This window comes from Megascapheus bottae, chromosome 15, assembly GCF_031878675.1.
Source record: "Megascapheus bottae isolate mThoBot1 chromosome 15, mThoBot2.hap1, whole genome shotgun sequence".
Lineage (NCBI taxonomy): Eukaryota > Metazoa > Chordata > Mammalia > Rodentia > Geomyidae > Megascapheus > Megascapheus bottae.
Genome location: NC_143523.1, coordinates 2,673,527 through 2,701,293, shown reverse-complemented (window position 1 = coordinate 2,701,293; position 27,767 = coordinate 2,673,527). Strand labels below are relative to the sequence as shown.

General features: G+C 49.9%; 1 protein-coding gene across 1 annotated transcript in view; it reads left to right on the top strand.

The window, feature by feature from the left end:
• Mgmt (O-6-methylguanine-DNA methyltransferase) overlaps positions 1-27,767 on the top strand; it is a 205,407-nt gene that overhangs the window by 59,095 nt on the left and 118,545 nt on the right. The gene's annotated exons all lie outside the window — the stretch shown is intronic.

Below are 27,767 nucleotides of genomic sequence, written 5' to 3'. Positions count from 1 at the left end.
CGCCCAGCCTGGGACTGAGCTGAGAGTCACAGCCCTTCCCGGTCGGGGCTCTCACCAGGGATTCGAGGGTGGGGACTGTGCTTGTGCTCTCTAAGTTCTCAGTGTCCTGGAACTGAGAACTCCCACACTGCCTCTGCCCACAGCATGTGGGGAAGACTGCTGACCCTTCTACCCCCTTGCCTCCCCTCTTGACTTCCACAGGAAGTGGCTTCACACAGTGTGCCAGTGGCAGAACAGGTGTAGGTGTTGTTTGCCTTGCCAAGCAGGGGAGGATAGGGAGAGGAGGTCTTATAGTCCAGTCCTGGCACTCAGGTTTCCTGACCTTTGACCCCAGGCCTCCCCTTGTTCCTTTCCCAGGTCCCCAGTACATCTCACCACCTCCTCCCTCTTTGGCTTTCCTGTCTCAGAGGCCTGCCCTAGGGCCACACTGGGGTGGGGGGGGGTTGCAGGCCTATGACCATGCTGGCCCTTTTGGCTCCCCTCTGTGCTCCCAGGCCCTACTGTGGCTGCTGCCTCCAAGTCCTTTCTCACACCTGTTGCCAAGGAGCATCATATGTCTGAAGCCCGGCTGGTTTTTTTCTCACCAGACAGAGCTTACACAGAGAAAGAAGGGGCTGGGGCATGACCTCCACACACTGTCATTTTCTGGAGGGGGCTGTGTGCACCTCTCACAGGCTATGCGCACAGCAGGTTTGGGGGGGGGGCGTGCCTAGAAACTAGCCCGAGTATGTGAGTTTCTGCTCCCAAGAGCAAGACTAGAATCTGCATACAGCAGTAGCCAGCCTCAGAATTGCAGAGAACATGGCATGATGGGATGGTGTCTTGTCATGTGCATGTTTTTAAAGAATTACAGGAACCTTGAGCTACAAATAGGGAACAGACAGAAAAAAAAACAAACCAACTCGTGAAAGACGGTATACCTCTGAACTGATCAGCAAGGCTATGGAAGCATCGCTTTAAATAATCTGCAGGAGGTGTGAGAAAAATGGGATATTGGTGTGTGGACCTCTGTGGCAAGTATTGCCATATATCTTGTTGAGTGAGGAATGTGCCGCTGTACATGATCTGAGGATCATGACTAGAAATCAGCCTGGACAAAAAAGTCCTCAAGAGTCTTTCCCCAATTAACTAGCAAATATTAGCTAGACTGGAGGCATGTCTCATATAGAGAATGCCAGCTGTGGGCAAGCAAGCTGAGCAAATGTGATGAGTTCAAGTCCTGGAACAGGATAAAGAAGGAAAGAGAAAAGGGGGGGAGGAGGAGGAAGGGAATTCCCTTTGTAATGTGTTTTGTCCCCCCACTTTTACATCTAGAAATCTTAAGATAACCCCACAGTCAGTGGCTCTCAGGACTCAAATGTGGTCAGACCCGTGCTGTGATTTATTACAGCAAAATAACAAAGCCCAGCGCACAGAGGGAAAGGCTCCAGGGAAGAAGAGGTGTAGCAGTGGGAGGGCAGGAGCTTCTAGACTCTCCCTCTAATGCACCTGGACTCTCCTGTGGCAGGTAGCTGCAAAATGTTTGAGACATTGCCTCACTGGAAAGTCACCAAAGGCTCGGTGCCCAGGTGGTAATGGGTGGTGGGATCGTGAAGGGCAGGGGCAGGGAGGGGAGATGCATGCCCATCCTGCATGGCACAACCTGTTCAGACTCACAGGAGCAAACCCAGAGATGAGTGCCAGCCATGGTGCTTGCACAAGGGCGGTGGGTGCAGGAGCCAGCCTCTACGTGACACCATGCTAGCTGTCTGTCCTGTCTCGGGGAAGGCCTGCCTGGGCCTGGGCCTGAAGGATGGGTGCTGGCTCATAACATGAGACCAACCACCCAGGTTGGTGAGTGTGGCCTGGACGTGGTGGGTGATGTGTCCACTTTTTGCCAAGCCTCTTCCACGTTCTTGGAGCTGGAATCCAGATCCCTGCTTGACGTGACATTGCCTTCCAGCATGTTTCTCTTATAGAGAGGTGGAGAAGGGGTCATCTGACCTGCTTCACTTCCCAATTTTACCAGCAATGAGTATCTCTGAGGACCTTAAGCCTGGATCCCCACCCCCGCCCCAGGTCAACCTGCATGTGGCATGTTGCTCTAGCTTTCAAGACTTTTCCTAGAAAAGTGGCTTCCTGCCCTGAGCACCGTCTCTCCCCACTTCCTCCTGAAATGTCTGTTCCTTTGAATCCCTGGAGAGGGGCCAAAAAGCCCTCGGTCTAGACAGGCATCAGTCCAAATCAATGTCTGTGCCTGACTCAGTGTCCCTGGACACCTGAGCCTCCAGCCCCCAAGGGCCGGGGGGAGGGGTGTATCCCCACAAAGACCCTGAACCTGGGAGCAAGGGACGCTGGCATGAAAAACCCTGTCCTAGTCAGAAGGAAGGAAGTAGCAGCCTTATTCAAGGGGGGAGGGGGCCCTCCTGAAGTCCAAGCCCAGTATCTTAGTAGTAATAAAAGCTCCACAGATTTACTGGCGTGGGGTTTTAACCGTAATACTGTGGAATGGTGGGTTATTTTGTGTTCAAGAGCTACATTTATCACAAAAATGATGATATACAAATCACTTCCATATCACAAAATGTTCTTGGTCAAAATTGGCTTGAGGCAAGTGATATCTTCGCGTAAACAGTATATGAAGACCATATCTTAAAATGATAGATCACCTAATTTTGTTCTGACAGAGGTTTTTGCCGCAACAAACATCTGTCATTGAAATACCAATTCAGAGATATGGAAGCCAAATTGTCGAGGTCTTCTCGGATTTGTCACTCCTAACTTAGGAATGCTACTGTTCCACACAGTAGTTTTTATATAAGATATTAGGTGGTGTTACACTGTGTAGCACAGCTGAAAGAAAATAAACAATTTAGAGACACACACTCATGTTTTAAATGTAAACCAGCCATTTGAAAAGACAGAAATCAGGAATGGGCTGAGACGGCCCTGCTATTTTTATGTGTAAACACCACATTAAGCTTTAATTTCAGATTGTAAACCCGGAGTCAGTCCTCTGAAGGGAGATGCTTGGGGATGTGGAGTCCTGGCTTTCCGAATCCACTTCAGGGTTTTATTCTTCCCTCCACATCTCCCCCCCCCCCCCCAGGACTGTGACTATCACATTACTCTCAAGACTGAAAGACCTGGAGCCTGGAGTGGGTCTGTCCTGACTGGGGTCTGAGGGAGAGGGTTGACACAGCAGGACAGTGCTGGGCTGCCAATCTCCCAGCATCCTCTGGGTCAGGAGGTATCTCCTGGGGCCTGCAGGGGGATCCTTGCCCTGGGATTTGAGAGGTGAGGATGAATCAGGTCTCTTTAAACACCAGAGCTTCTACTGTGTTCCACTTCAAGGGGGGGGGGGGATGGATTTCCATCCAGCTCTCCATTAACATGAGAATTAAGGAAAGAACAGTGAATTCCTGTGCTGCACATTAGTGCAGACATGGGCCACTGGTGGCCCATTGTAGACTAATTTTAAAACGAAACACAAAACCAAGCGCCCCTGCAGTCCACAGCACTGTGAGACCTCAGGAGGAATGCACTGGGAAGTGGTGGTGACTCAACTGCCCTGCAAGGGTTCAGGGTCTCTGCTACCCAATGTGGGGCTGCTGCTGCCCTACCACCCGCGCCCTGTGGACCTAGGCTTGCAAGGGCCACATGCATCCAGGGAGTGACACTTGTGCCCTGTAAGATGAAGTAGGAGCAGCGCCTTCCCACTACGTGGTGGACAGAGCTGCTGTGTTCTATCAGGATGCCATTGCCAGCCCTTGTGCTTATTTTCACTGTGCATTCCTCACAGGGTAAGAGCTTCTGGACTTTACATCTAGACATTGGACCTGGCCCCCAGCCTGCAATGGAAGTTATAGGCTGACTGACCACTTTTTCCAACCCACCATTTCATCTCTTTACTGTTCACGTTCGGGGCTCATGCCACCATCCGGGGTCAAACGGTGCGGCATTGGGCTTGGGAAGACCTGTGGTGATCTCCAGGTGTGGTGAAGCACTGGTGTAGAGAAGACCTGTGATGGATCTCCAGGTATCATGAAACACTGGTGTAGAGAAGACCTGGGGTGGATCTCCAGGTGTGGTGACGCACTGGTCTACAGAAGGCCTGGGGTGGTTCTCCAGCTGTGATGAAGCACTGGTCTAGAGAAGACCTGGGGTGGATCTACAGGAGAGGTGAAGCACTGGTCTAGAGAAGACCTGGGGTGGATCTACAGGAGAGGTGAAGCACAGGTCTAGAGAAGACCTGGGGTGGATCTCCAGGTATCATGTAGCACTGGTCTAGAGAAGACCTGGGGTGGATCTCCAGGTGTGGTGAAGCACTGGTCTAGAGAAGACCTGGGGTGGATCTCCAGGTGTGGTGATACACTGGTCTAGAGAAGACCTGGGGTAGATCTCCAGGTGTGGTGAAGCACTGGTCTAGAGAAGACCTGGGGTGGATCTCCAGGTGGGGTGAAGCACTAGTCTAGAGAAGACATGGGGTGGATCTCCAGGAGTGGTGAAGCACTGGTCTAGACAAGACCTGGGGTGGATCTCCAAGTGTAGTGAAGCACTGGTCTAAAGAAGACCTGTGGTGGATCTCCAGGTATCATGAAGCACGGGTCTAGAGAAGACCTGGGGTGGATCTCAAGGTGGGGTGAAGCACTGGTCTAGAGAAGACCTGGGGTGGATCTCCTGGTGTGGTGAAGCACTGGTCCAGAGAAGACCTGGGGTGGATCTCCAGGTGTGGTGAAGCACTAGTCTAGAGAAGACCTGGGGTGGATCTCCACGTGTGGTGAAGCACTGGTCTAGACAAGACCTGGGGTAGATCTCCAGGTGTCGTGAAGCACTGGTCTAGAGAAGACCTGGGGTGGATCTCCAGGTGTGGTGAAGAACTGGTCTAGAGAAAACATGGGGTGGATCTCCAGGTGTGGTGAAGCACTGGTCTACAGAAGACCTGGGGTGGATCTCCAGGTGTGGTGAAGCACTGGTCTAGAGAAGACCTGGGGTGATGTCCAGGTGTGGTGAAGCACTGGTCTAGAGAAGAGCTGTGGTGGATCTCCAGGTGTGGTGAAGCACTGGTCTACAGAAGACCTGGGGTGGATCTCCAGGTGTGGTGAAGCCCTGGTCTAGAGAAGACCTGGGGTGGATCTCCAGGTGTCATGAAGCACTGGTCTAGAGAAGACTTGGGGTGGATCTCCAGGTGTGGTGAAGCACTGGTCTTCAGAAGACCTGGAGTGGATCTCCAGGTGAGGTGAAGCACTGGTCTAGAGAAGACCTGGGGTGATGTCCAGGTGTGGTGAAGCACTGGTCTAGAGAAGAGCTGTGGTGGATCTACAGGAGTGGTGAAGCACTAGTCTAGAGAGACCTGAGGTGGATCTCCAGGTGTGGTGAAGCACTGGTCTAGAGAATGGCTGGGGTGGATCTCCAGGTGTCCTGAAGCACTGGTCTAGAGAAGACCTGGGGTGGATCTCCAGGTGCAGTGAAGCACTGGTCTAGAGAAGACCTGGCGTGGATCTCCAGGTGTGGTGAAGCACTGGTGTACAGAAGACCTGGGATGGATCTCCAGGTGTGGTGATGCACTGGTCTAGAGAAGACCTGGGGTGGATCTCCAGGTGTGGGGATTCACTGGTCTAGAGAAGACCTGGGGTGGATCTCCAGGTGTGGTGAAGCACTGGTCTAGAGAAGACCTGGGGTGGATCTCCTTGTGTGGTGATGCACTGGTCTAGAGTAGACCGGGGTGGATCTCTAGGTGCGGTGAAGCACTGGTCTAGAGTAGACCTGGGGTGGATCACCAGGTGTGGTGAAGCACTGGTCTGAAGAAGACCTGGGGTGGTTCTCCAGCTGTGATGAAGCACTGGTCTCGAGAAGACCTGGGGAGGATCTCCTTGTGTGGTGAAGCACTGGTCTAGAGTAGACCTGTGGTGGATCTCCAGGTGCGGTGAAGGACTGGTCTAGATAAGACCTGCGGTAGATATCCAGGTGTGGTGAAGCACTGGTCTAGAGAAGACCTGGGGTGGATCTCCAGGTGTCGTGAAGCACTGGTCTAGAGAAGACCTGTGGTGGATCTCCAGATGTGGTGAAGCACTGGTCTACAGAAGGCCTGGGGTGAGTCTGCAGGTGTGGTGATACACTGGACTAGAGAAGACATGGGTGGATCTCCAGGTGTGGTGAAGCACTGGTCTAGAGAAGACCTGGGTGGATCTCCAGGTGTGGTGAAGCACTGGTCTAGAGAAGACCTGGGGTGGATCTCCAGGTATCATGAAGCACTGGTCTAGAGAAGACCTGGGGTGGATCTCCAGGGGTGGTGAAGCACTGGTCTAGAGAAGACCTGGGGTGGATCTCCAGGTGTGGTGAAGCACTGGTCTACAAAATACCTGGGGTGGATCTCCAGGTGTGGTGAAGCACTGGTCTACAGAAGACCTGGGGTGGATCTCCAGGTGTGGTGAAGCACTGGTGTAGAGAAGACCTGGGGTGGATCTCCTGGTGTGGTGAAGCACTGGTGTAGAGAAGACCTGGGGTGGATCACCAGGTGTGGTGAAGCACTGGTCTGGAGAAGACGTGGGGTGGTTCTCCAGGTGTGGTGAAGCACTGGTCAAGAGAAGACCTGGGGTGGATCTCCAGGTGTGGTGAAGCACTGGTCTGGAGAAGACGTGGGGTGGATCTCCAGGTGTGGTGAAGCACTGGTCTGGAGAAGACGTGGGGTGGTTCTCCAGGTGTGGTGAAGCACTGGTCTAGAGTAGACCTGGGGTGTATCTCCAGGTGTGGTGAAGCACTACTGTAGAGAAGACCTGGGGTGGATCTCCAGGTGTGGTGAAGTACTGGTCTAAAGAAGACCTGTGGTGATCTCCAGGTATGGTGAAGCACTGGTGTGGAGAAGACCTGGGATAGATCTCCAGGTATCATGAAACACTGGTCTAGAGAAGACCTGGGGTGGATCTCCAGGTGTGGTGAAGCACTGGTCTACAGAAGACCTGGGGTGGATCTCCAGGTGTGGTGAAGCACTGGTCTAGAGAAGACCTGGGGTGGATCTCCTGGTGTGGTGAAGCACTGGTCTAGAGAATACCTGCGGTGGATCTCCAGGTGTGGTGAAGCACTGGTCTGTAGAAGACCTGGGGTGGATCTCCAGGTGTGGTGATGCACTGGTATGGAGAAGAACTGGAGTGGATCTCCAGGTGTGGTGAAGCACTGGTGTAGACAAGACCTGGTGTTGATCTCCAGGTGTAGTGAAGCACCGGTCTAGAGAAGACCTGGGGTGGATCTCCAGGTGTGGTGAAGCACCGGTCTAGAGAAGACCTGGGGTGGATCTCCAGGTGTGGTGAACCACTGGTCTAGAGTAGACCTGGGTGGATCTCCACGTGTGGTGAAGCACTGGTCTAGAGAAGACCTGGGGTGGATCTCCACGTGTGGTGAGGCACTGGTCTAGAGAAGACATGGGGTGGATCTCCAGGTGTGGTGAAGCACTGGTCTACAGAAGACCTGGGGTGGATCTCCAGGTGTGGTGAAGCACTGGTCTAGAGAAGACCTGGGGTGGATATCCAGGTGTGGTGTAGCACTGGTGTACAGAAGACCTGGGGTGGATCTCCAGGTGTGGTGAAGCACTGGTCTAGAGAAGACCTGGGGTGGATCTCCAGGTGTCGTGAAGCACTGGTCTAGAGAAGACCAGTGGTGGATCTCCAGGTGTGGTGAAGCACTGGTCTAGAGAAGACCTGGGGTGGATCTACAGGAGTAGGAAACACTGGTCTAGCGAAGACCTGGAGTGGATCTCAAGGTGTGGTGAAGCTCTGGTCTAGAGAAGACCTGGGCTGTATCTCCAGCTGTGGTGAAGCCCTGGTCTAGAGAAGACCTGTGGTGGATCTCCAGGTGTCATGAAGCACTGGTCTAGAGAAGACCTGGGGTGGAACTCCAGGTGTGGTGATACACTGGTCTAGAGAAGACCTGGGGTGGATCTCCAGGTGTGGTGAAGCACTGGACTAGAGAAGACGTGGGGTGGATCTCCAGGTGTGGTGATGCACTGGTCTAGAGAAGACCTGGGGTGGATCTCCAGGTGTGGTGATGCACTGGTCTAGAATAGACCTCGGGTGGATCACCAGGTGTGGTGATGCACTGGTCTAGATAAGAGCTGGGGTGGATTTCCAGGTGTGGTGAAGCACCGGTCTAGAGAAGACCTGTGGTGGATCTCCAGGTGTGGTGAAGCACCGGTCCAGAGAAGGCCTGGGGTGGATCTCCAGGTGTGGTGAAGCACTGGTCTAGAGAAGACCTGGGGTGGATCTCCATGTGTGGTGTAGCACTGGTCTAGAGAAGACCTGGGGTGGATCTTCAGGTGTGGTGAAGCAGTGGTCTAGAGAGACCTGGGGTGGATCTCCAGGTGTGGTGAAGCACTGGTCTAGAGAAGACCAGGGGTGGATCTCCAGGTGTGGTGAAGCACTGGTCTAGAGAAGACCAGGGGTGGATCTCCAGGTGTTGTGAAGCACTGGTCTACAGAAGACCTGAGGTGGATCTCCAGGTGTGGTGAAGCACTGGTCTAGAAAGACCTGGGGTGGATCTCCCGGTGTGGTGATGCACTGGTCTAGAGAAGACCTGGGCTGTATCTCCAGGTGTGGGGAAGCACTGGTCTAGAGAAGATCTGGGGTGCATCTCCAGGTGTGGAGAAGCACTGGTCTGGGGAAGACCTGGGGTGGATCTCCAGGTGTCATGATGCACTGGTCTAGAGAAGACCTGGGGTGGATGTCCAGGTGTGGTGAAGCAATGGTCTAAAGTAGACCTGGGGTGGATCTCCAGGTGTGGTGAAGCACCGGTCTAGAGAAGGCCTGGGGTGGATCTCCAGGTGTGGTGAAGCACTGGTCTAGAGAAGACCTGGGGTGGATCTCCACGTGTGGTGAAGCACTGGTCTAGAGAAGACATGGGGTGGATCTCCAGGTGTGGTGAAGCACTGGTCTACAGAAGACCTCGGGTGGATCTCCAGGTGTGGTGAAGCACTGGTCTAGAGAAGACCTGGGGTGGATATCCAGGTGTGGTGCAGCACTGGTGTACAGAAGACCTGGGGTGGATCTCCAGATGTGGTGAAGCACTGGTCTAGAGAAGACCTGGGGTGGATCTCCAGGTGTCGTGAAGCACTGGTCTAGAGAAGACCAGTGGTGGATCTCCAGGTGTGGTGAAGCACTGGTCTAGAGAAGACCTGGGGTGGATCTACAGGAGTAGGAAACACTGGTCTAGCAAAGACCTGGAGTGGATCTCAAGGTGTGGTGAAGCTCTGGTCTAGAGAAGACCTGGGCTGTATCTCCAGCTGTGGTGAAGCCCTGGTCTAGAGAAGACCTGTGGTGGATCTCCAGGTGTCATGAAGCACTGGTCTAGAGAAGACCTGGGGTGGAACTCCAAGTGTGGTGATGTACTGGTCTAGAGAAGACCTGGGGTGGATCTCCAGGTGTGGTGAAGCACTGGTCTAGAGAAGACCTGGGGTGGATCTCCAGGTGTGGTGATGCACTGGTCTAGAGAAGACCTGGGGTGGATCTCCAGGTGTGGTGATGCACTGGTCTAGAGTAGACCTTGGGTGGATCACCAGGTGTGGTGATGCACTGGTCTAGATAAGAGCTGGGGTGGATCTCCAGGTGTGGTGAAGCACCGGTCTAGAGAAGACCTGGGGTGGATCTCCAGGTGTGGTGAAGCACCGGTCCAGAGAAGGCCTGGGGTGGATCTCCAGGTGTGGTGAAGCACTGGTCTAGAGAAGACCTGGGGTGGATCTCCAGGTGTGGTGAAGCACTGGTCTAGAGAAGACCTGGGGTGGATCTCCAGGTGTGGTGAAGCACTGGTCTAGAGAAGACCTGGGGTGGATCTCCAGGTGTGGTGAAGCACTGGTCTAGAGAAGACCAGGGGTGGATCTCCAGGTGTTGTGAAGCACTGGTCTACAGAAGATCTGTGGTGGATCTCCAGGTGTGGTGAAGCACTGGTCTAGAGAAGACCTGGGGTGGATCTTTAGGTGTGGTGAAGCAGTGGTCTAGAGAAGACCTGAGGTGGATCTTCAGGTGTGGTGAAGCAGTGGTCTACAGAAGACCAGGGGCGGATCTCCAGGTGTGGTGAAGCACTGGTCTAGAGAAGACTAGGGGTGGATCTCCAGGTGTTGTGAAGCACTGGTCTACAGAAGACCTGTGGTGGATCTCCAGGTGTGGTGAAGCACTGGTCTAGAGAAGACCTGGGGTGGATCTCCCGGTGTGGTGATGCACTGGTCTAGAGAAGACCTGGGCTGTATATCCACGTGTGGGGAAGCACTGGTCTAGAGAAGATCTGGGGTGCATCTCCAGGTGTGGAGAAGCACTGGTCTGGGGAAGACCTGGGGTGGACCTCCAGGTGTCATGATGCATTGTTCTAGAGAAGACCTGGGGTGGATGTCCAGGTGTGGTGAAGCAATGGTGTAAAGTAGACCTGGGGTGGATCTCCAGTTGTGGTGAAGCACCGGTCTAGAGAAGGCTGGGGTGGATCTCCAGGTGTGGTGAAGCACTAGTCTAGAGAAGACCTGGGGTGGATCTCCAGGTGTGGTGAAGCACTGGTCTACAGAAGACCTGTGGTTGATCTCCAGGTTTGGTGAAGCACTGGTCTAGAGAAGACCTGGGGTGGATCTCCAGGTGTGGTGATGCACTGGTCTAGAGAAGACCTGGGGTGGATCTCCAGGTGTGGTGAAGCACTGGTCTAGAGAAGACCTGGTGTGGATCTCCAGGTGTGGTGAAGCACTAGTGTAGAGAAGACCTGGGGTGGATCTCCAGGTGTGGTGAAGCATTGGTCTAAAGAAGACCTGGGGTGGATCTCCAGGTGTGGTGAAGCACTGGTCTAGAGAAGACCTGGGGTGGATCTCCATGTGTGGTGAAGCACTGGTCTGGAGAAGACCTGGGATGGATCTCCAGGTATCATGAAACACTGGTCTAGAGAAGACCTGGGGTGGATCTCCAGGTGTGGTGAAGCACTGGTCTAGAGAAGGCCTGGGGTGGATCTCCAGGTGTGGTGATGCACTGGTCTAGAGAAGACCGGGGGTGGATCTCCTGGTGTGGTGAAGCACTGGTCTGGAGAAGACCTGGGGTGGATCTCCAGGTGTGGTGAAGCACTGGTCTAGAGAAGACTTGGGGGTGGATCTCCAGGTGTGGTGAAGCACTGGTCTACAGAAGACCTGGGGTGGATCTCCAGGTGTGGTGAAGCACTGGTCTGTAGAAGACCTGGGGTGGATCTCCAGGTGTAGTGAAGCACTGGTATGGAGAAGACCTGAGATGGATCTCCAGGTGTAGTGAAGCACTGGTCTAGAGAAGACCTGGGGTGGATCTCCAGGTGTGGTGAAGCACCGGTCTAGAGAAGACCTGGGGTGGATCTCCACGTGTGTTGAAGCACCGGTCCAGAGAAGACGTGGGGTGGATCTCCACATGTGGTGAAGCACTGGTCTAGAGAAGACATGGGGTGGATCTCCAGGTGTGGTGAAGCACTGGTCTACAGAAGACCTTGGGTGGATCTCTATGTGTGGTGAAGCACTGGTCTAGAGAAGACCTGGGGTGGATATCCAGGTGTGGTGAAGCACTGGTGTACAGAAGACCAGGGGTGGATCTCCAGGTGTGGTGAAGCACTAGTCTAGAGTAGACCTGGGATGGATCTCTAGGTATCATGAAACAGTGGCCTAGAGAAGACCTGGGGTGGATCTCCAGGTGTGGTGAAGCACTGGTCTAGAGAAGACCTAGGATGGATCTCTAGGTATGATGAAACACTGGCCTAGAGAAGACCTGGGGTGGATCTCCAGGTGTGGTGAAGCAGTGGTCTAGAGAAGACCTGGGGTGGATCTCCCGGTGTGGTGATGCACTGGTCTAGAGAAGACCTGGGCTGTATATCCAGGTGTGGGGAAGCACTGGTCTAGAGAAGATCTGGGGTGCATCTCCAGGTGTGGAGAAGCACTGGTCTGGGGAAGACCTGGGGTGGATCTCCAGGTGTCATGATGCACTGTTCTAGAGAAGACCTGGGGTGGATGTCCAGGTTTGGTGAAGCAATGGTGTAAAGTAGACCTGGGGTGGATCTCCAGGTGTGGTGAAGCACTAGTCTAGAGAAGACCTGGGGTGGATCTCCAGGTGTGGTGAAGCACTGGTCTACAGAAGACCTGTGGTTGATCTCCAGGTTTGGTGAAGCACTGGTCTAGAGAAGACCTGGGGTAGATCTCCAGGTGTGGTGATGCACTGGTCTAGAGAAGACCTGGGGTGGATCTCCCGGTGTGGTGAAGCACTGGTCTAGAGAAGACCTGGTGTGGATCTCCAGGTGTGGTGAAGCACTAGTGTAGAGAAGACCTGGGGTGGATCTCCAGGTGTGGTGAAGCATTGGTCTAAAGAAGACCTGGGGTGGATCTCCAGGTGTGGTGAAGCACTGGTCTAGAGAAGACCTGGGGTGGATCTCCATGTGTGGTGAAGCACTGGTCTGGAGAAGACCTGGGATGGATCTCCAGGTATCATGAAACACTGGTCTAGAGAAGACCTGGGGTGGATCTCCAGGTGTGGTGAAGCACTGGTCTAGAGAAGGCCTGGGGTGGATCTCCAGGTGTGGTGATGCACTGGTCTAGAGAAGACCGGGGGTGGATCTCCTGGTGTGGTGAAGCACTGGTCTGGAGAAGACCTGGGGTGGATCTCCAGGTGTGGTGAAGCACTGGTCTAGAGAAGACTTGGGGGTGGATCTCCAGGTGTGGTGAAGCACTGGTCTACAGAAGACCTGGGGTGGATCTCCAGGTGTGGTGAAGCACTGGTCTGTAGAAGACCTGGGGTGGATCTCCAGGTGTAGTGAAGCACTGGTATGGAGAAGACCTGAGATGGATCTCCAGGTGTAGTGAAGCACCGGTCTAGAGAAGACCTGGGGTGGATCTCCAGGTGTGGTGAAGCACCGGTCTAGAGAAGACCTGGGGTGGATCTCCAGGTGTGGTGAAGCACCTGTCTAGAGAAGACCTGGGGTGGATGTCCAGGTGTGGTGAAGCACTGGTCTACAGAAGACCTGGGGTGGATCTCCACGTGTGGTGAAGCACCGGTCCAGAGAAGACCTGGGGCGGATCTCCACATGTGGTGAAGCACTGGTCTAGAGAAGACATGGGGTGGATCTCCAGGTGTGGTGAAGCACTGGTCTACAGAAGACCTTGAGTGGATCTCTACGTGTGGTGAAGCACTGGTCTAGAGAAGACCTGGGGTGGATATCCAGGTGTGGTGAAGCACTGGTGTACAGAAGACCTGGGGTGGATCTCCAGGTGTGGTGAAGCACTAGTCTAGAGAAGACCTGGGATGGATCTCTAGGTATCATGAAACACTGGCCTAGAGAAGACCTGGGGTGGATCTCCAGGTGTGGTGAAGCACTGGTCTAGAGAAGACCTAGGATGGATCTCTAGGTATGATGAAACACTGGCCTAGAGAAGACCTGGGGTGGATCTCCAGGTGTGGTGAAGCACTGGTCTAGAGAAGCCCTGGGGTGGATCTCCAGGTGTGGTGTAACACTGGTCTAGAGAAGACCTGTGGTGGATCTCCAGGTATCATAAAACACTGGTCTAGAGAAGACCTGTGGTGGATATCCAGGTGTGGTGAAGCACTGGTCTAGAGAGGACCTGGGGTGGATCTCCAGGTGTGGTGAAGCACTGGTCTAGAGAAAACCTGGGGTGGATCTCCAGGTGTGGTGATGCACTGGTCTAGAGAAGACCTCGGGTGGATCTCCAGGTGTGGTGAAGCACTGCTGTAGAGAAGACCTGGGGTGGATCTCCAGTTGTGGTGAAGTACTGGTGTAGAGAAGACCTGGGGTGGATCTCCAGGTATCATGAACACTGGTCTAGAGAAGACCTGGCGTGGATCTCCAGGTGTGGGGAAGCCCTGGTCTAGAGAAGACCTGGGGTGGATCTCCAGGTGTTGTGAAGCACTGATCTAGAGAAGACCTGGGATGGATCTTCAGGTGTGAGGAAGCACTGGTCTGGAGAAGACCTGGGGTGGATCTCCAGGTGTGGTGAAGCACTGGTCTAGAGAAGACCTGGGGTGGATCTCCAGGTGTGGTGAAGCACTGGTCTAGAGAAGACCTGTGGTGGATCCCCTGGTGTTGTGAAACACTGGTCTAGAGAAGACCTGGTGTGGATCTCCAGGTGTGGTGAAGCACTGGTCTAGAGAAGACCTGGGGTGGATCTCCAGTTGTGCTGAAGCACTGGTCTAGAGAAGACCTGGGATGGATCTCTAGGTGTGAGGAAACACTGGTCTGGAGAAGACCTGGGGTGGATCTCCAGGTGTGGTGAAGCACTGGTCTAGAGAAGACCAGGGGTGGATCTCCAGGTGTTGTGAAGCACTGGTCTACAGAAGACCTGTGGTGGATCTCCAGGTGTGGTGAAGCACTGGTCTAGAGAAGACCTGGGGTGGATCTCCAGGTGTGGTGATGCACTGGTCTAGAGAAGACCTGGGCTGTATATCCAGGTGTGGGGAAGCACTGGTCTAGAGAAGATCTGGGTTGAATCTCCAGGTGTGGTGAAGCACTGGTCTGGGGAAGACCTGGGGTGGATCTCCAGGTGTCATGATGCACTGGTGTAGAGAAGGCCTGGGGTGGATGTCCACGTGTGGTGAAGCAATGGTCTAAAGTAGACCTGGGGTGGATCTCCAGGTGTGGTGAAGCACCGGTCTAGAGAAAGCCTGGGGTGGATCTCCAGGTGTGGTGAAGCACTGGTCTAGAGAAGACCTGGGGTGGACCTCCAGGTGTGGTGAAGCACTGGTCTACAGAAGACCTGTGGTTGATCTCCAGGTTTGGTGAAGCACTGGTCTAGAGAAGACCAGGGCTGTATCTCCAGGTGTGGGGAAGCACTGGTCTAGAGAAGATCTGGGGTGCATCTCCAGGTGTGGAGAAGCACTGGTCTGGAGAAGACCTGGGGTGGATCTCCAGGTGTCATGATGCACTGGTCTAGGGAAGACCTGGGGTGGATCTCCAGGTGTGGTGATGCACTGTTCTAGAGAAGACCTGGGGTGGATCTCCAGGTGTGGTGAAGCACTGGTCTAGAGAAGACCTGGGGTGGATCTCCAGGTGTGGTGAAGCACTAGTGTAGAGAAGACCTGGGGTGGATCTCCAGGTGTGGTGAAGCACTGGTCTAAAGAAGACCTGGGGTGGATCTCCAGGTGTGGTGAAGCACTGGTCTAGAGAAGACCTGTGGTGGATCTCCAGGTGTGGTGAAGCACTAGTGTAGAGAAGACCTGGGGTGGATCTCCAGGTGTGGTGAAGCACTGGTCTAAAGAAGACCTGGGGTGGATCTCCAGGTATCATGAAACACTGGTCTAGAGAAGACCTGGGGTGGATCTCCAGGTGTGGTGAAGCGCTGGTCTAGAGAAGACCTGGGGTGGATCTCCAGGTGGGGTGATGCACTGGTCTAGAAAAGACCGGGGGTGGATCTCCTGGTGTGGTGAAGCACTGGTCTGGAGAAGACCTGGGGTGGATCTCCAGGTGTGGTGAAGCACTGGTGTAAAGAAGACCGGGGGGTGGATCTCCAGGTGTGGTGAAGCACTGGTCTTTTGAAGACCTGGGGTGGATCTCCAGGTGTGGTGAAGCACTGGTATGGAGAAGACCTGGGGTGGATCTCCAGGTGTAGTGAAGCACTGGTCTAGAGAAGACCTGGGGTGGATCTCCAGGTGTGGTGAAGCACCGGTCTACAGAAGACCTGGGGTGGATCTCCAGGTGTGGTGAAGCACCGGTCTAGAGAAGACCTGGGGTGGATCTCCAGGTGTGGTGAAGCACTGGTCTTTTGAAGACCTGGGGTGGATCTCCAGGTGTGGTGAAGCACTGGTATGGAGAAGACCTGGGGTGGATCTCCAGGTGTAGTGAAGCACTGGTCTAGAGAAGACCTGGGGTGGATCTCCAGGTGTGGTGAAGCACCGGTCTACAGAAGACCTGGGGTGGATCTCCAGGTGTGGTGAAGCACCGGTCTAGAGAAGACCTGGGGTGGATCTCCAGGTGTGGTGAAGCACTGGTCTACAGAAGACCTGGGGTGGATCTCCACGTGTGGTGAAGCACCGGTCCAGAGAAGACCTGGGGTGGATCTCCACATGTGGTGAAGCACTGGTCTAGAGAAGACATGGGGTGGATCTCCAGGTGTGGTGAAGCACTGGTCTACAGAAGACCTGGGGTGGATCTCTACGTGTGGTGAAGCACTGGTCTAGAGAAGACCTGGGGTGGATTTCCAGGTGTGGTGAAGCACTGGTGTACAGAAGACCTGGGGTGGATCTCCAGGTGTGGTGAAGTACTAGTCTAGAGAAGACCTGGGATGGATCTCTAGGTATCATGAAACACTGGCCTAGAGAAGACCTGGGGTGGATCTCCAGGTGTGGTGAAGCACCAGTCTAGAGAAGACCTAGGATGGATCTCTAGGTATCATGAAACACTGGCCTAGAGAAGACCTGGGGTGGATGTCCAGGTGTGGTGAAACACTGGTCTAGAGAAGCCCTGGGGTGGATCTGCAGGTGTGGTGTAACACTGGTCTAGAGAAGACCTGTGGTGGATCTCTAGGTATCATAAAACACTGGTCTAGAGAAGACCTGTGGTGGATCTCCAGGTGTGGTGAAGCACTGGTCTAGAGAGGACCTGGGGTGGATCTCCAGGTGTGGTGAAGCACTGGTCTAGAGAAGACCTGGGGTGGATCTCCAGGTGTGGTGATGCACTGGTCTAGAGAAGACCTCGGGTGGATCTCCAGGTGTGGTGAAGCACTGCTGTAGAGAAGACCTGGGGTGGATCTCCAGTTGTGGTGAAGTACTGGTGTAGAGAAGACCTGGGGTGGATCTCCAGGTATCATGAACACTGGTCTAGAGTAGACCTGGGGTGGATCTCCAGGTGTGGTGAAGCCCTGGTCTAGAGAAGACCTGGGGTGGATCTCCAGGTGTTGTGAAGCACTGATCTAGAAAAGACCTGGGATGGATCTTCAGGTGTGAGGAAGCACTGGTCTGGAGAAGACCTGGGGTGGATCTCCAGGTGTGGTGAAGCACTGGTCTAGAGAAGACCTGGGGTGGATCTCCAGGTGTGGTGAAGCACTGGTCTAGAGAAGACCTGTGGTGGATCCCCTGGTGTTGTGAAACACTGGTCTAGAGAAGACCTGGTGTGGATCTCCAGGTGTGGTGAAGCACTGGTCTAGAGAAGACCTGGGGTGGATCTCCAGGTGTGGTGAAGCACTGGTCTAGAGAAGACCTGGGATGGATCTCTAGGTGTGAGGAAGCACTGGTCTGGAGAAGACCTGGGGTGGATCTCCAGGTGTGGTGAAGCACTGGTCTAGAGAATACCTGGGGTGGTTCTCCAGGTCTGGTGAAGCACTGGTCTAGAGATGACCTCGGGTGGATCTCCAGGTGTGGTGAAACACTCGTCTAGAGAAGACCTGTGGTGGATCTTCAGGTGTCATGAAGCACTGATCTAGAGAAGACCTGGGGTGGATCTGCAGGTGTGGTGATGCAGTGGTCTAGAGAAGACCTGTGGTGAATCTCCAGGTGTCATGAGGTACTGGTCTAGAGAAGACCTGGGGTGGATCTCCAAGTGTGGTGATGCACAGTTGTAGAGAATACCTGGGGTGGATCTCCAGGTGTGGTGATTCACTGGTCTAGAGAAGACCCGGTGTGGATCTCCAGGTGTGATGAAGCACTGGTCCAGAGAAGACCTGTGGTGGATCTCCTGTGTGGTGATGCACTGGTCTAGAGTAGACCTGGTGTGGATCTCCAGTAGGGGTGATGCACTGGTCTAGAGTAGACCTGGGGTGGATCTCCAGGTGTCGTGATGCACTGGTCTAGAGAAGACCTGGGGTGGATCTCCAGGTGTGGTGAAGCACTGGTATAGTGAAGGCCTGGGGGGGATCTCCAGGTGTCGTGAAGCACTGGTCTAGAGAATCCTGGGGTGGATCTCCAGCTGTCATGAAGCACTGGTCTAGAGAAGACCTGGGGTGGATCTCAACTTGTGATGAAGAACTGGTCTAGAGAAGACCTGGGGTGGATCTCCAGCTGTCATGAAGCACTGGTCTAGAAAAAACCTGGGGTGGATCTCCAGGTGTGGTGAAGCACTGGTCTAGAGAAGACCTGGGGTGGATCTCTAGGTGTGGTGAAGCACTGGTGTAGAGAAGTCCTGGGGTGGATCTCCAGGTGTGGTGAAGCACTGGTCTAGAGAAGACCTGGGGTGGATCTCCAGGTGTGATGCAGCACTGGTCTAAAGAAGACCTGGGTTGGATCTCCAGGTGTGGTGAAGCACTGGTCTAGAGAAACCTGAAGTGGATTTCCAGGTGTGGTGAAGCACTGGTCTACAGAAGACCTCGGGTGGTTCTCCAGCTTTCATGAAGCACTGGTCTACAGAAGACCTGGAGTGGATCTCCAGATGTGATGAAGCACTGGTCTAGAGAAGACCTAGGGTGGATCTCCAGGTGTGGTGAAGCACTGGTGTAGAGAAGACCTGGGGTGGATCTCCAGCTGTCATGAAGCACTGGTCTAGAGAAGACCTGGGGTGGATCTCCAGGTGTGATGAAGCACTGGTCTAGAGAAGACCTGGGGTGGATCTCCAGGTGTGGTGAAGCACTGGTCTAGAGAAGACCTGGGGTGGATCTCTAGGTGTGGTGAAGCACTGGTCTAGAGAAACCTGGGGTGGATCTCCAGCTGTCATGAAGCACTGGTCTACAGAAGACCTGGGGTGGATCTCCAAGTGTGATGAAGCACTGGTCTACAGAAGACTTGGGGTGGATATCCAGGTGTGGTGAAGCACTGGTCTAGAGAAGACCTGGGGTGGGTCTCCAGCTGTCATGTAGCACTGGTCTACAGAAGACCTGTGGTGGATCTCCAGGTGTGGTGAAGCACTGGTCTAGAGAAACCTGGGGTGGGTCTCCAGGTGTCATGAAGCACTGGTCTACAGAAGACCTGTGGTGGATCTCCAGGTGTGGTGAAGCACTGGTCTAGAGAAGACCTGGGGTGGATCTCCGGGTGTGGTGAAGCACTGGTCTAGCGAAGACCTGGGGTGGATCTCCAGGTATGGTGAAGCACTGGTCTTGAGAAGACCTGGGGTGGATCTCCAGGTGTGGTGAAGCACTGGTCTAGAGAAGGCCTGGGGTGGATCTCCAGGTGTGATGCAGCACTGGTCTAGAGAAGACCTGGAGTGGATCTCCGGGTGTGGTGAAGCACTGGTCTAGAGAAGACCTGGGGTGGATCTCCTGGTGTGGTGAAGCACTGGTCTAGAGAAGACCTGGGGTGGATCTCCAGGTGTGGTGAAGCACTGGTCTACAGAAAACCTGTGGTGGATCTCCAGGTGTAGTGAAGCACTGTTCTAGAGAAGAGCTGGGGTGGATCTCCAGGTGTGGTGGTGCACTGATCTCGGGTTTACCCTGCTTGCTAAGCCTGTGAACATGGAGGAAGAACCCGCACACAGCCCTCAGAAGTAGCTTGCTTTCTTCTAGCGAGGGCACGCCTTATTCAGGTTGCTTGCTCTGTGTACTGATTTCTAGGTCAGAGCCTCCCCGTCCATCGCCTGGGACAATTTCTTCTTTTGTGGAACCCTGGGTGGACCTCCTCCTTCCCTTGCTCCTCATGTCCTGTGATCAGAGTTGCCAGACAGCCTCGCTGGATCTCCTCCACCAAAGACCATTGTTTTGGGTCCAGAGTTGACAGTGCTGCTGGGCCCAAGACAGCACTGGAGCACTCCTCGTTCTTGACTGTGTGTCCTGTGTTTCTAGGGAGGGGACCAGAAGTCCTGAAGACTCAAGTGTTTACAGATGGCGTCTAAGGCTCCCGCTGGATATGTGCCTCAGGTCAGCTGGCCAGGGCTCTGGTCCACAGTTCCTGGGGTCATCACTGCCCGCTCTGCACTCCTGCTCCCTCCAAGGGGTGCAGACTGAATTGGATTTTGCACTCAAGGATGATAAAACATTCGCACAAATATGTTTTCCCTCTTGGTTTCATCAGGGGATTTGAGCTCTTTCTTTGCTGCCTGAACACAGCGTGCTCTGTAATTGAGTGTGTGCCGACTGGAGCTCACACTGCAACATGACTTCTCTCTCTTGGAAAGGGCACTTTTCTCTTTGCCAGTTATTTCCATCCTCCATCCCTGTGTGCTGGGACCTTGTCGGGTCCCTGGGGTTGGGAAGGCTCTGAATGTCGCCACATCTAATAACTGTGTCCTGCCTGCTCAAGACTCAGAGGTATAGAGTATGCGTAAAGGAGTGTTAAGTTCCACCACATAGTTTTTATTTTTAAGGGAGCCCCCGTTCCCACCCATCCTGTTTTTTGCTCTGTGTGATGTTTCTGCCAGCCAGCTATCCACAGGTCAGTCAAGTCCAGTTCTCTGAGATGCGCTGCTTGAGGTCACCTCATGAGATTTGGGGTCCACTCTCTGCACCTCTGGCTCTGGTCAGCGCCCACTTCCCGTGCCAGAGCATGGAAACCGAGGAAGCAGAAAGTCTACTTGCCAAACGAGTTATTTTGTAAGATACTGGAGTGAGCTTACCAAAACGGAAGCTGATAAAGTGAAATAAAAATACTGCAGTGAAAATTATTTTAGTATAACATAATGAGTTCTGTTTTTCATATCTGGCAGATATTGCCCACTAAATCTAATCTGCAATGCTGAGAATTATGCCATTTTTTATGATTTGTTTAATTTTGACTGAAAAAAATTGACTGTTCATCGATTCTTGACCTGCAAGTATTGAGGAAAAAATTTAGTTAATAAGAATTTTCATGAGGTGTAAATTTAAATATATGAGGAGTCTGCCTATCCTGTGGTACCATAGACATTAATTTAAAAATCCTATAAGAGCCTGAGGGCTGGGGGTGTCTCGAGGAGCAGAGAATGGAGGTGGTGGTAAACTCGGCAGCCAAGGCCTGTTGAAGCAATGCAGGGATATTTTTATGTTTGGATTATGTATGGATGATCATAATTGGGAACTAAGGATATTTCCATCATCTCTTGCCTGTGAGCTGGTATCTTTCTTCCCTGATGAGTGGTGAGTTAAGCGCTTGCCCTTCGTGATTTGGTGTGGGCTGCCATAGTGGCAAAAAGTTTCTTTCGTGTGTGTCCCTGTGTCTAGGGTTCATGGAAGGCTGTGGAGTCCATGAAAAATGAAGGATCCTGATATTGAAGCTGGAGAGTGGAGGTGAATGACACATTCTTCACACACCTCAGCTGTCAACGTTTCTAATCAAATCACCCAGCCCTCTTACTTCTTAAATGATACAGGCAATATTTCCTGTAGTAAACACCCCTAAGTCTAATGAGAAGCCCTAAGGCTACTCCAAATGTATGAATTCATTATAATTGAACAACATAATCTGCAGGGCAAAGATGCCTGCTTCCAGGCCTCTTAACTTCCCAGGGCCTGGGAGTTTTATGAAAAATGTTGTACATTTTGTTTACAACGCACTGCTGCTGTTTGAAGTATTGTATGTTCCTGTAGTGTGAGACGGGGCCGCATAATGGAGGTAAAATCAAGGAGGCAATCTTTCATTTTGTTCTTGTATGAAAAATTCAAAAGACTGAAAACTCACCCAGAGAAATTTTGCAAGCATATTATTTTCCAATGTTTCGATCAATTTGTCTGTCAACCATGCTGAGAGGTGGAAGGGGCCAGCAAAAGCAATTTAGCTTGTGAGGTCCAAAATAGAAATGTTTTAGGGAACCTTGTCACATGTTATTTCTTTATATTAGAACCACTGTGTGTTTTATTTGCTGGTCATATTATGAAGAGAAATTGGTATCAATCATCTAAGCAAGCCATGAATATCTGATATAAATATTACTTTCATATGCATGCACAGGAACAAAGTGTAAATTAACCTCTTAATGCATGCGAGAACCTTCCGTGTGACAACGGGCCTCTTGTTTTGGAATTTTCCATTTAACAATTCACAGTACATTTTAATTGATTGTACCCAAGTGACACTCCATGGAAACATCTTGCATATGAGCGTTACTGACCCTGCTAGGGCTTTAATTAAGCTATAATCTTCCTCCAGTCAGTACATCTGGGATTGATAAACACATCTACACCAGGCACTATCCATGGGCTCCTTTAAAATAAAATGGTGCAGATAGAGGAGTTTTAGTGAGGGGCACTGGTTTAACATCACTTAAAAATCTCCTTGGGATTTGTTGGGATCCTGGGTGTGAGGAATAGGTGAATGTAAGGTGAATGCATACTTCAGTGAACCATGTCAGGCCAAGAAACCTGCAATGTTGTGATTATGCTGTGCTCCAATGCTGTTCCTTCAAATCTCAAATTAACACAGGGAAGTTATTTTTCTGGACATGATGTGTTTGAGACAAGTTCATTTAAGGCAGTTGGTTTATAGAGACACTGGTGGGTTTGATTTCAACAGAATGCCTTCAGCCAGAGGCCTTCCTGAGACGCACTAGCGGAGTAGCTGGCCGCTGTTTACCTGACAGGGCTCACTTTGCCCAACGTGATTGGTCTGCTTTTTTTTTTTTAGGAATTTAGACTGCAGCAGACCCTGCTGGAATTGTGGCTCAGGATGAATGGGGGGAAACAGCAGCGAATGAAAGCAAAAGTCCTTATGGTTCCTGTAGGTATTAAAATTGTGTTCTTATAGGAAAATGTCTTGAAACCCAAGTCTCAGTTAATGATGGTGATTTCGGATAGAAACTATCCCCTCACGGTGGTTTTATGACAAGGCCCAAAGATCCACTTTCCCCAACAACTGCCTAGCCTCTTACTGTGTATGTGCACCCATGCAGCCAGTATTTATCTTAAGGCCCTATTAACATGCAATTAGAATCTTTCTAGGTTCTCACAGATATGTCTTTGCTGGTAGGTGGAGCTATTTCAAGCCATGTCGTTATACATACATAACCTTCTGTAGACATCTTTGGGCAAGTCTGTACAGGAAATTTTGAGATGTGCAATTTAAAATTTAGATTATTGTCAATGGCCTACCTATTTTTTTTGAATTTTAATTGACTAACAACTCATATTTTCTTGGTAAAAAGGCTTGTTTATTTGGCTATTGAGTTACTTGGTCCTGTTATTGAATCTTGAGAACTTTTTACACATTAATGTTCGTTATTTCTCTGAGTTTTTTCATGCAATTTCACTCATATTTAATCTATGTAGCCATTTTTTTCATTTTAATTTTGTAATGATTTTAGTTGCCTTTTGTTTCCAGAGCTGAGGGATGATATCAGGACCTTTCACTTAACCAGGCAAATATTCTTCCACTGAGCCAAATCCCTATCCCCTTGTAATGGTTTTAGATTAACCAGAAGTTATATAGTTCTAGGAGATCTGGTATTTCCCACCACCTAGCTTTGCTGAGTGCTAATCCTTTACCTAGCCTTGGTATATTTGCAGAACCTAATGTGTTAGCATTGGTACAGGCTATAGTCAGGTAAGGACATGGTCTGTTTACTTCAGATTCGCTGTTGTTATTGTTGATGATGATTATGAAGTTGTTAGTTGTCTAGCGTATTTTCTAACACTTGTCTGGCTTTAGTTTTTGCCCTTTCATCTTTCATGCACTTACAGTGGAATTTTACAAAGTATTTGGTTACAGCTCATGTTTCTTTTCATCCACATTCTAAACCCAATTTCAGTATTTAAAAAAAAAAAATTCAGGGGTCAGGAGTTTGGCTTAGTGGTAGAGTGCTTGCCTAGCATGCATGAAGACCCAGGTTTGATTCCTCAATACCACATACAAAGAAAAGGCTGGAAGTGGTGCTGTGGCTCATATGGTAGAGTTCTAGCCTTGAGAAAGCCCAAGGACAGTGCTCAGGGCTGTAAGTTCAAGCCCCAATACTGGCAAAAAAATGGAAAATAAAAATAAAATACATTCAACCTTTTGGTTACCCAGGTTTTCAAAGAAAACAATGACCTGCTGCTTTGTTCTTTAACTTCAGTAATTCATCCTGAGCATATTAGCTCTGTGATATCTGATGTGTAAGCAGTTTCCAGGAGAGTTTAACACTGTTTATGCCAATGTTCTTCCAATACCACTGGATCGACAGTATTTTCCCCAGATCCTGAATTAAACGTATTTGTAATTTGACAAGTGGACTTCCCTCCCATTTTGAAGGGGTAGAAAGCCCTAACCCTGGATGGTACTTCATTTTGCAGTGCCATACGGAGGACACAATGTCCCCGAGTCCACAACTGCACCAACCCTAGCATCAGGACCAACGCGCAGGGGCAGGTGTGTCACTGCGATATCTTTGTTCTGTGCACCAGTCATCTTCAGGAAAAGAATTTCAAGTGACAAAGGTTCAGGAAATGGTTTGAACTCTGCCTCTACCTTCTTGATAGTTTTCCTTTGGGAAGAAAAAAAAAAGAAACACTTCAAAAACCCTTTAAACAGAGGCCTTGAATTTGTATTTATTTAAGCCAGATAGACTCACAGAGGTTTCTCATGACGATTCCTGGACCCAGCACTCTGGAAGAACAGGCAGCCCTGTCTGCTCTCAGGTGCTTATTGAACACCAATAGGTGTTGAAGACCTGGGTGGTCCCCGGGCTTTGTCAATGGCCCCTACCTCTGGTCACTTCCAAAGACCTTCATGGCCTTTCAGAGAATCCCAAAGGAAACTTGATTGACAGTTGGTCAATCCAGAAGAGTATTCAGTCACCTGCATTGAGTGCCCAAGGTTTAATGAAAGTGTTGCCAGATGAGCTTCAGTGAGACAATAGTTTCTTTTCGAAGCTTAAAATTGCACATTCAGAAGCCCTGGGGCCTGACCTTCCACAGACGAGTCGTCCATGGGAGCTCGGCCAGGAAGGGAGTTTCTCAGGTGTCATCTACCATTTTGTGAATGGGCAGAGTTAGTCTGTTCTTACTGGGGGAGAGCTTACCTGTACATTTCTATGTACAGGATGAATGATTCTTTGCTGAGGTGGGTGGGTGGACTATACCCAGCACGTGTGGGGCAGAGAGACCCCACTGTGCCCAGGTCTTGTCGTGGAGCAGCCTGCATAGCAAACGAAGCCAAGCATGTGTATGGTCAGGCACTTACTTTTCTCTGCAGCCCACAAACGTCTACTTTGTTTTATTTTTCAATTTGCAGAAATAGCTTTTATTCATCCTATATAAGGGAGGTGCAGAAAATTTACGGAGTTTATTTTGCATAATCCTGAAGAAATACACCAAAACAACAGTATGTCTTTTACAAATCAGGTATGAAGTCCAGATATCCCCTCCATTTTTTATGGGAAAAGATAGAGAAATCTACAAATGTCAGAAGTCAAATGACAAATTCCGCTTTCTTTCCCATGATATCAACTTCAAGTGGCATGATTTGGTTTAAAGTTCTGCAGGCCCCTTTCATACTTCACACTCATACACAGGGTTGTAAGTGACAGTGAGACATACTGATGAACAGAACCTGGTTGCCTATGCCTGTAATCCAGGCTGCTTGGAAGGTAGAAGCAGGAGGATCTCAACATCAAGGCCAGTATATGTACAATAATAAGTTTCAGGCAAAAAAAAGCAAAACTATAGATTGAGGTTCCTCCAAATTCTTCTAACAATCTCTCTGTTTTTTTGCCAGTCTTGGGCTTGAGCTCAGGGCCTGAGCACTGTCCTTGGACTTTCTGAAGGCCAGAGCTCTACTACTTGAGCCTCAGCACCACTTCTGGCTTATTTCTATGTATGTGGTAACAAGGAATCGAACCCAGGTCTTCATGCATGCTAGGCAAACACTCCACCACTAGGCCAAACTCCTGGCCCAATCTATTTTTTTTAAATGTTTTTTGAATACAGAATATGAAAGGGGAATTTGATAAAGATATGAAATGTCTTTAAAAAAAACAATCCAATCAAAATGTTAGAAATGAAAGCTTACTATTCCAAATAAACACAAAAGATAAACAAATAATCAGTGACACTCAATCGTGACTATAGAAATTAACTATACAACTTGTGGGGGATGAAGGTCAGAAGAGAAAAAAATGGGTAGAAAACGAGGGAAGAGGTTTAAAAACGTACTCATTGTCCAACTTACATTGAAACCCCTCTGTATGTCACTTTTACAGTAAAAATTAGGTAAATAAATAAAAAGCCCAATTGAAAGACTAGCTAATAGAACAAAACAAATTGAAAGTAAGATATGTAGGATTGAAGATAAAACAAAGAAATTAGATCAAAGACATTGGAAAAACAACAACACCACCAACCACCCAGAAGATGCACCAGAATTTACATCACCTCTCCAACTCCATCAAAAGATAAAATCTATAGATTGTGGATAAATAAGGAAAAGAATCATAAGAGAAAGATATTAACAATATATTTAATAAAATAACAGCAGATAACTCCCCCAACCTAGAGAAAGAAAGGCCTGTAGTCCACCAAACACATATGAGCAGAAAAGAAACATACAGACACTTACAGTAAAAACACCAAACAATATAACATAGAAAAAAGGAATATAGAAAGCAGAAAAGGAGAGGAGACATTTAACTTACACTGGTAATAACAGCAGGTTTCTGAAAACAGGACATAATTGAAGCTTTGGATGGGAGCGGTTGATTATCTGGACTAGTACACCCAGTGTTCTTTATAATTGATGAAATAAAAACAGGCAGAATAAATGAAACATAATGAACTTAAGACCTCAAAAGATACCTAGAGGGATCCTACTTACAGAAGAAGGTAGATTCGTAGATTTCCAAAGCAGGAATTGTAAAGAAGCAAGTATTATAATAACCTCATGGCAGGAAGTATAACATACCTTTCAATATTAACAGTGAATGTTAAAGGTCTTAACGCTCCAGTCAAATACTTAAAATAACCCAACCACTTGATGACTATAAGAAACCTATCTCACTGACAATGACAAAATACCCTTAGGGTGGAAGGATGGAAAAAGATCTTCCAAGCAAAAGGACCCTCCTAGCAGACAGGGGATCTTTCATCATTTATGATGAAATAGACTTCAAATTAAAACCAAAAGATACAAAATCATTTCACATTAATAAAAGGAATAATCCATAAAGATGAAATTATAGTTTTTGACATATATGTACCAAAGAGCAGCATACTTAGTTTCATTAAACAAACACACCAGGACTTCCAAGCATTTAGTGAACCAACACAGTGATAGTTGGAAACATCAATACCTCCCTCACATCAATAGATAGTCATCCCCCCCCAAAAATCAACAGAGTTCCCTCTGAACTAAATGAAACCTTAGAGCACATAAACTTAAGAGACATCTAGAATATTTCATCCAGCAGCTGCACAATGCACATTCTTCTCCAAACTCTCTCCAAAACAGATCCCATTGCTTTATACAGCAAGATTCTCATAGCCAATGTGAGAAAACTTAAATAACTTATATTGTACCTATTAATAGATTTAAACTAGAATCCAAAAGCAAATTATCCTACAGGAAATAATCAAACATGACATGTGAGCTACACATCGAATAATGAATATGTCACTGAAGAAACAGTAGGACAAGTTTCTGGTTTCTAATGAAAAGTTAAATACAATCTACTAACACCTTTGGAATTTGTCAATATAGCAAAGGGATTACTAGAGGAAAGTTTATGACTATGAGAGTACCTGCAACGAAAGTTGAGAGACTTCTTAATTAATCTAATGATGAGTATCAAACTTATAGGCAAACAGTATCAAACAAAACCCAGAGCTATAGAAATAGTAATGCTTAAGAAAATAACAAATGAAGTAGCGATACAAAAACTTCGCAAAGAATTGAATACAAGCTCATTCTTTGAAAAAATAAAATGGATAAATCTGTATTTAATTTGACCAAAAATGGAAGGATGTGAATGAAATTAGGATCAAAAAGACATGATCACAATAAGTAATAAAGGAATCAAAATGA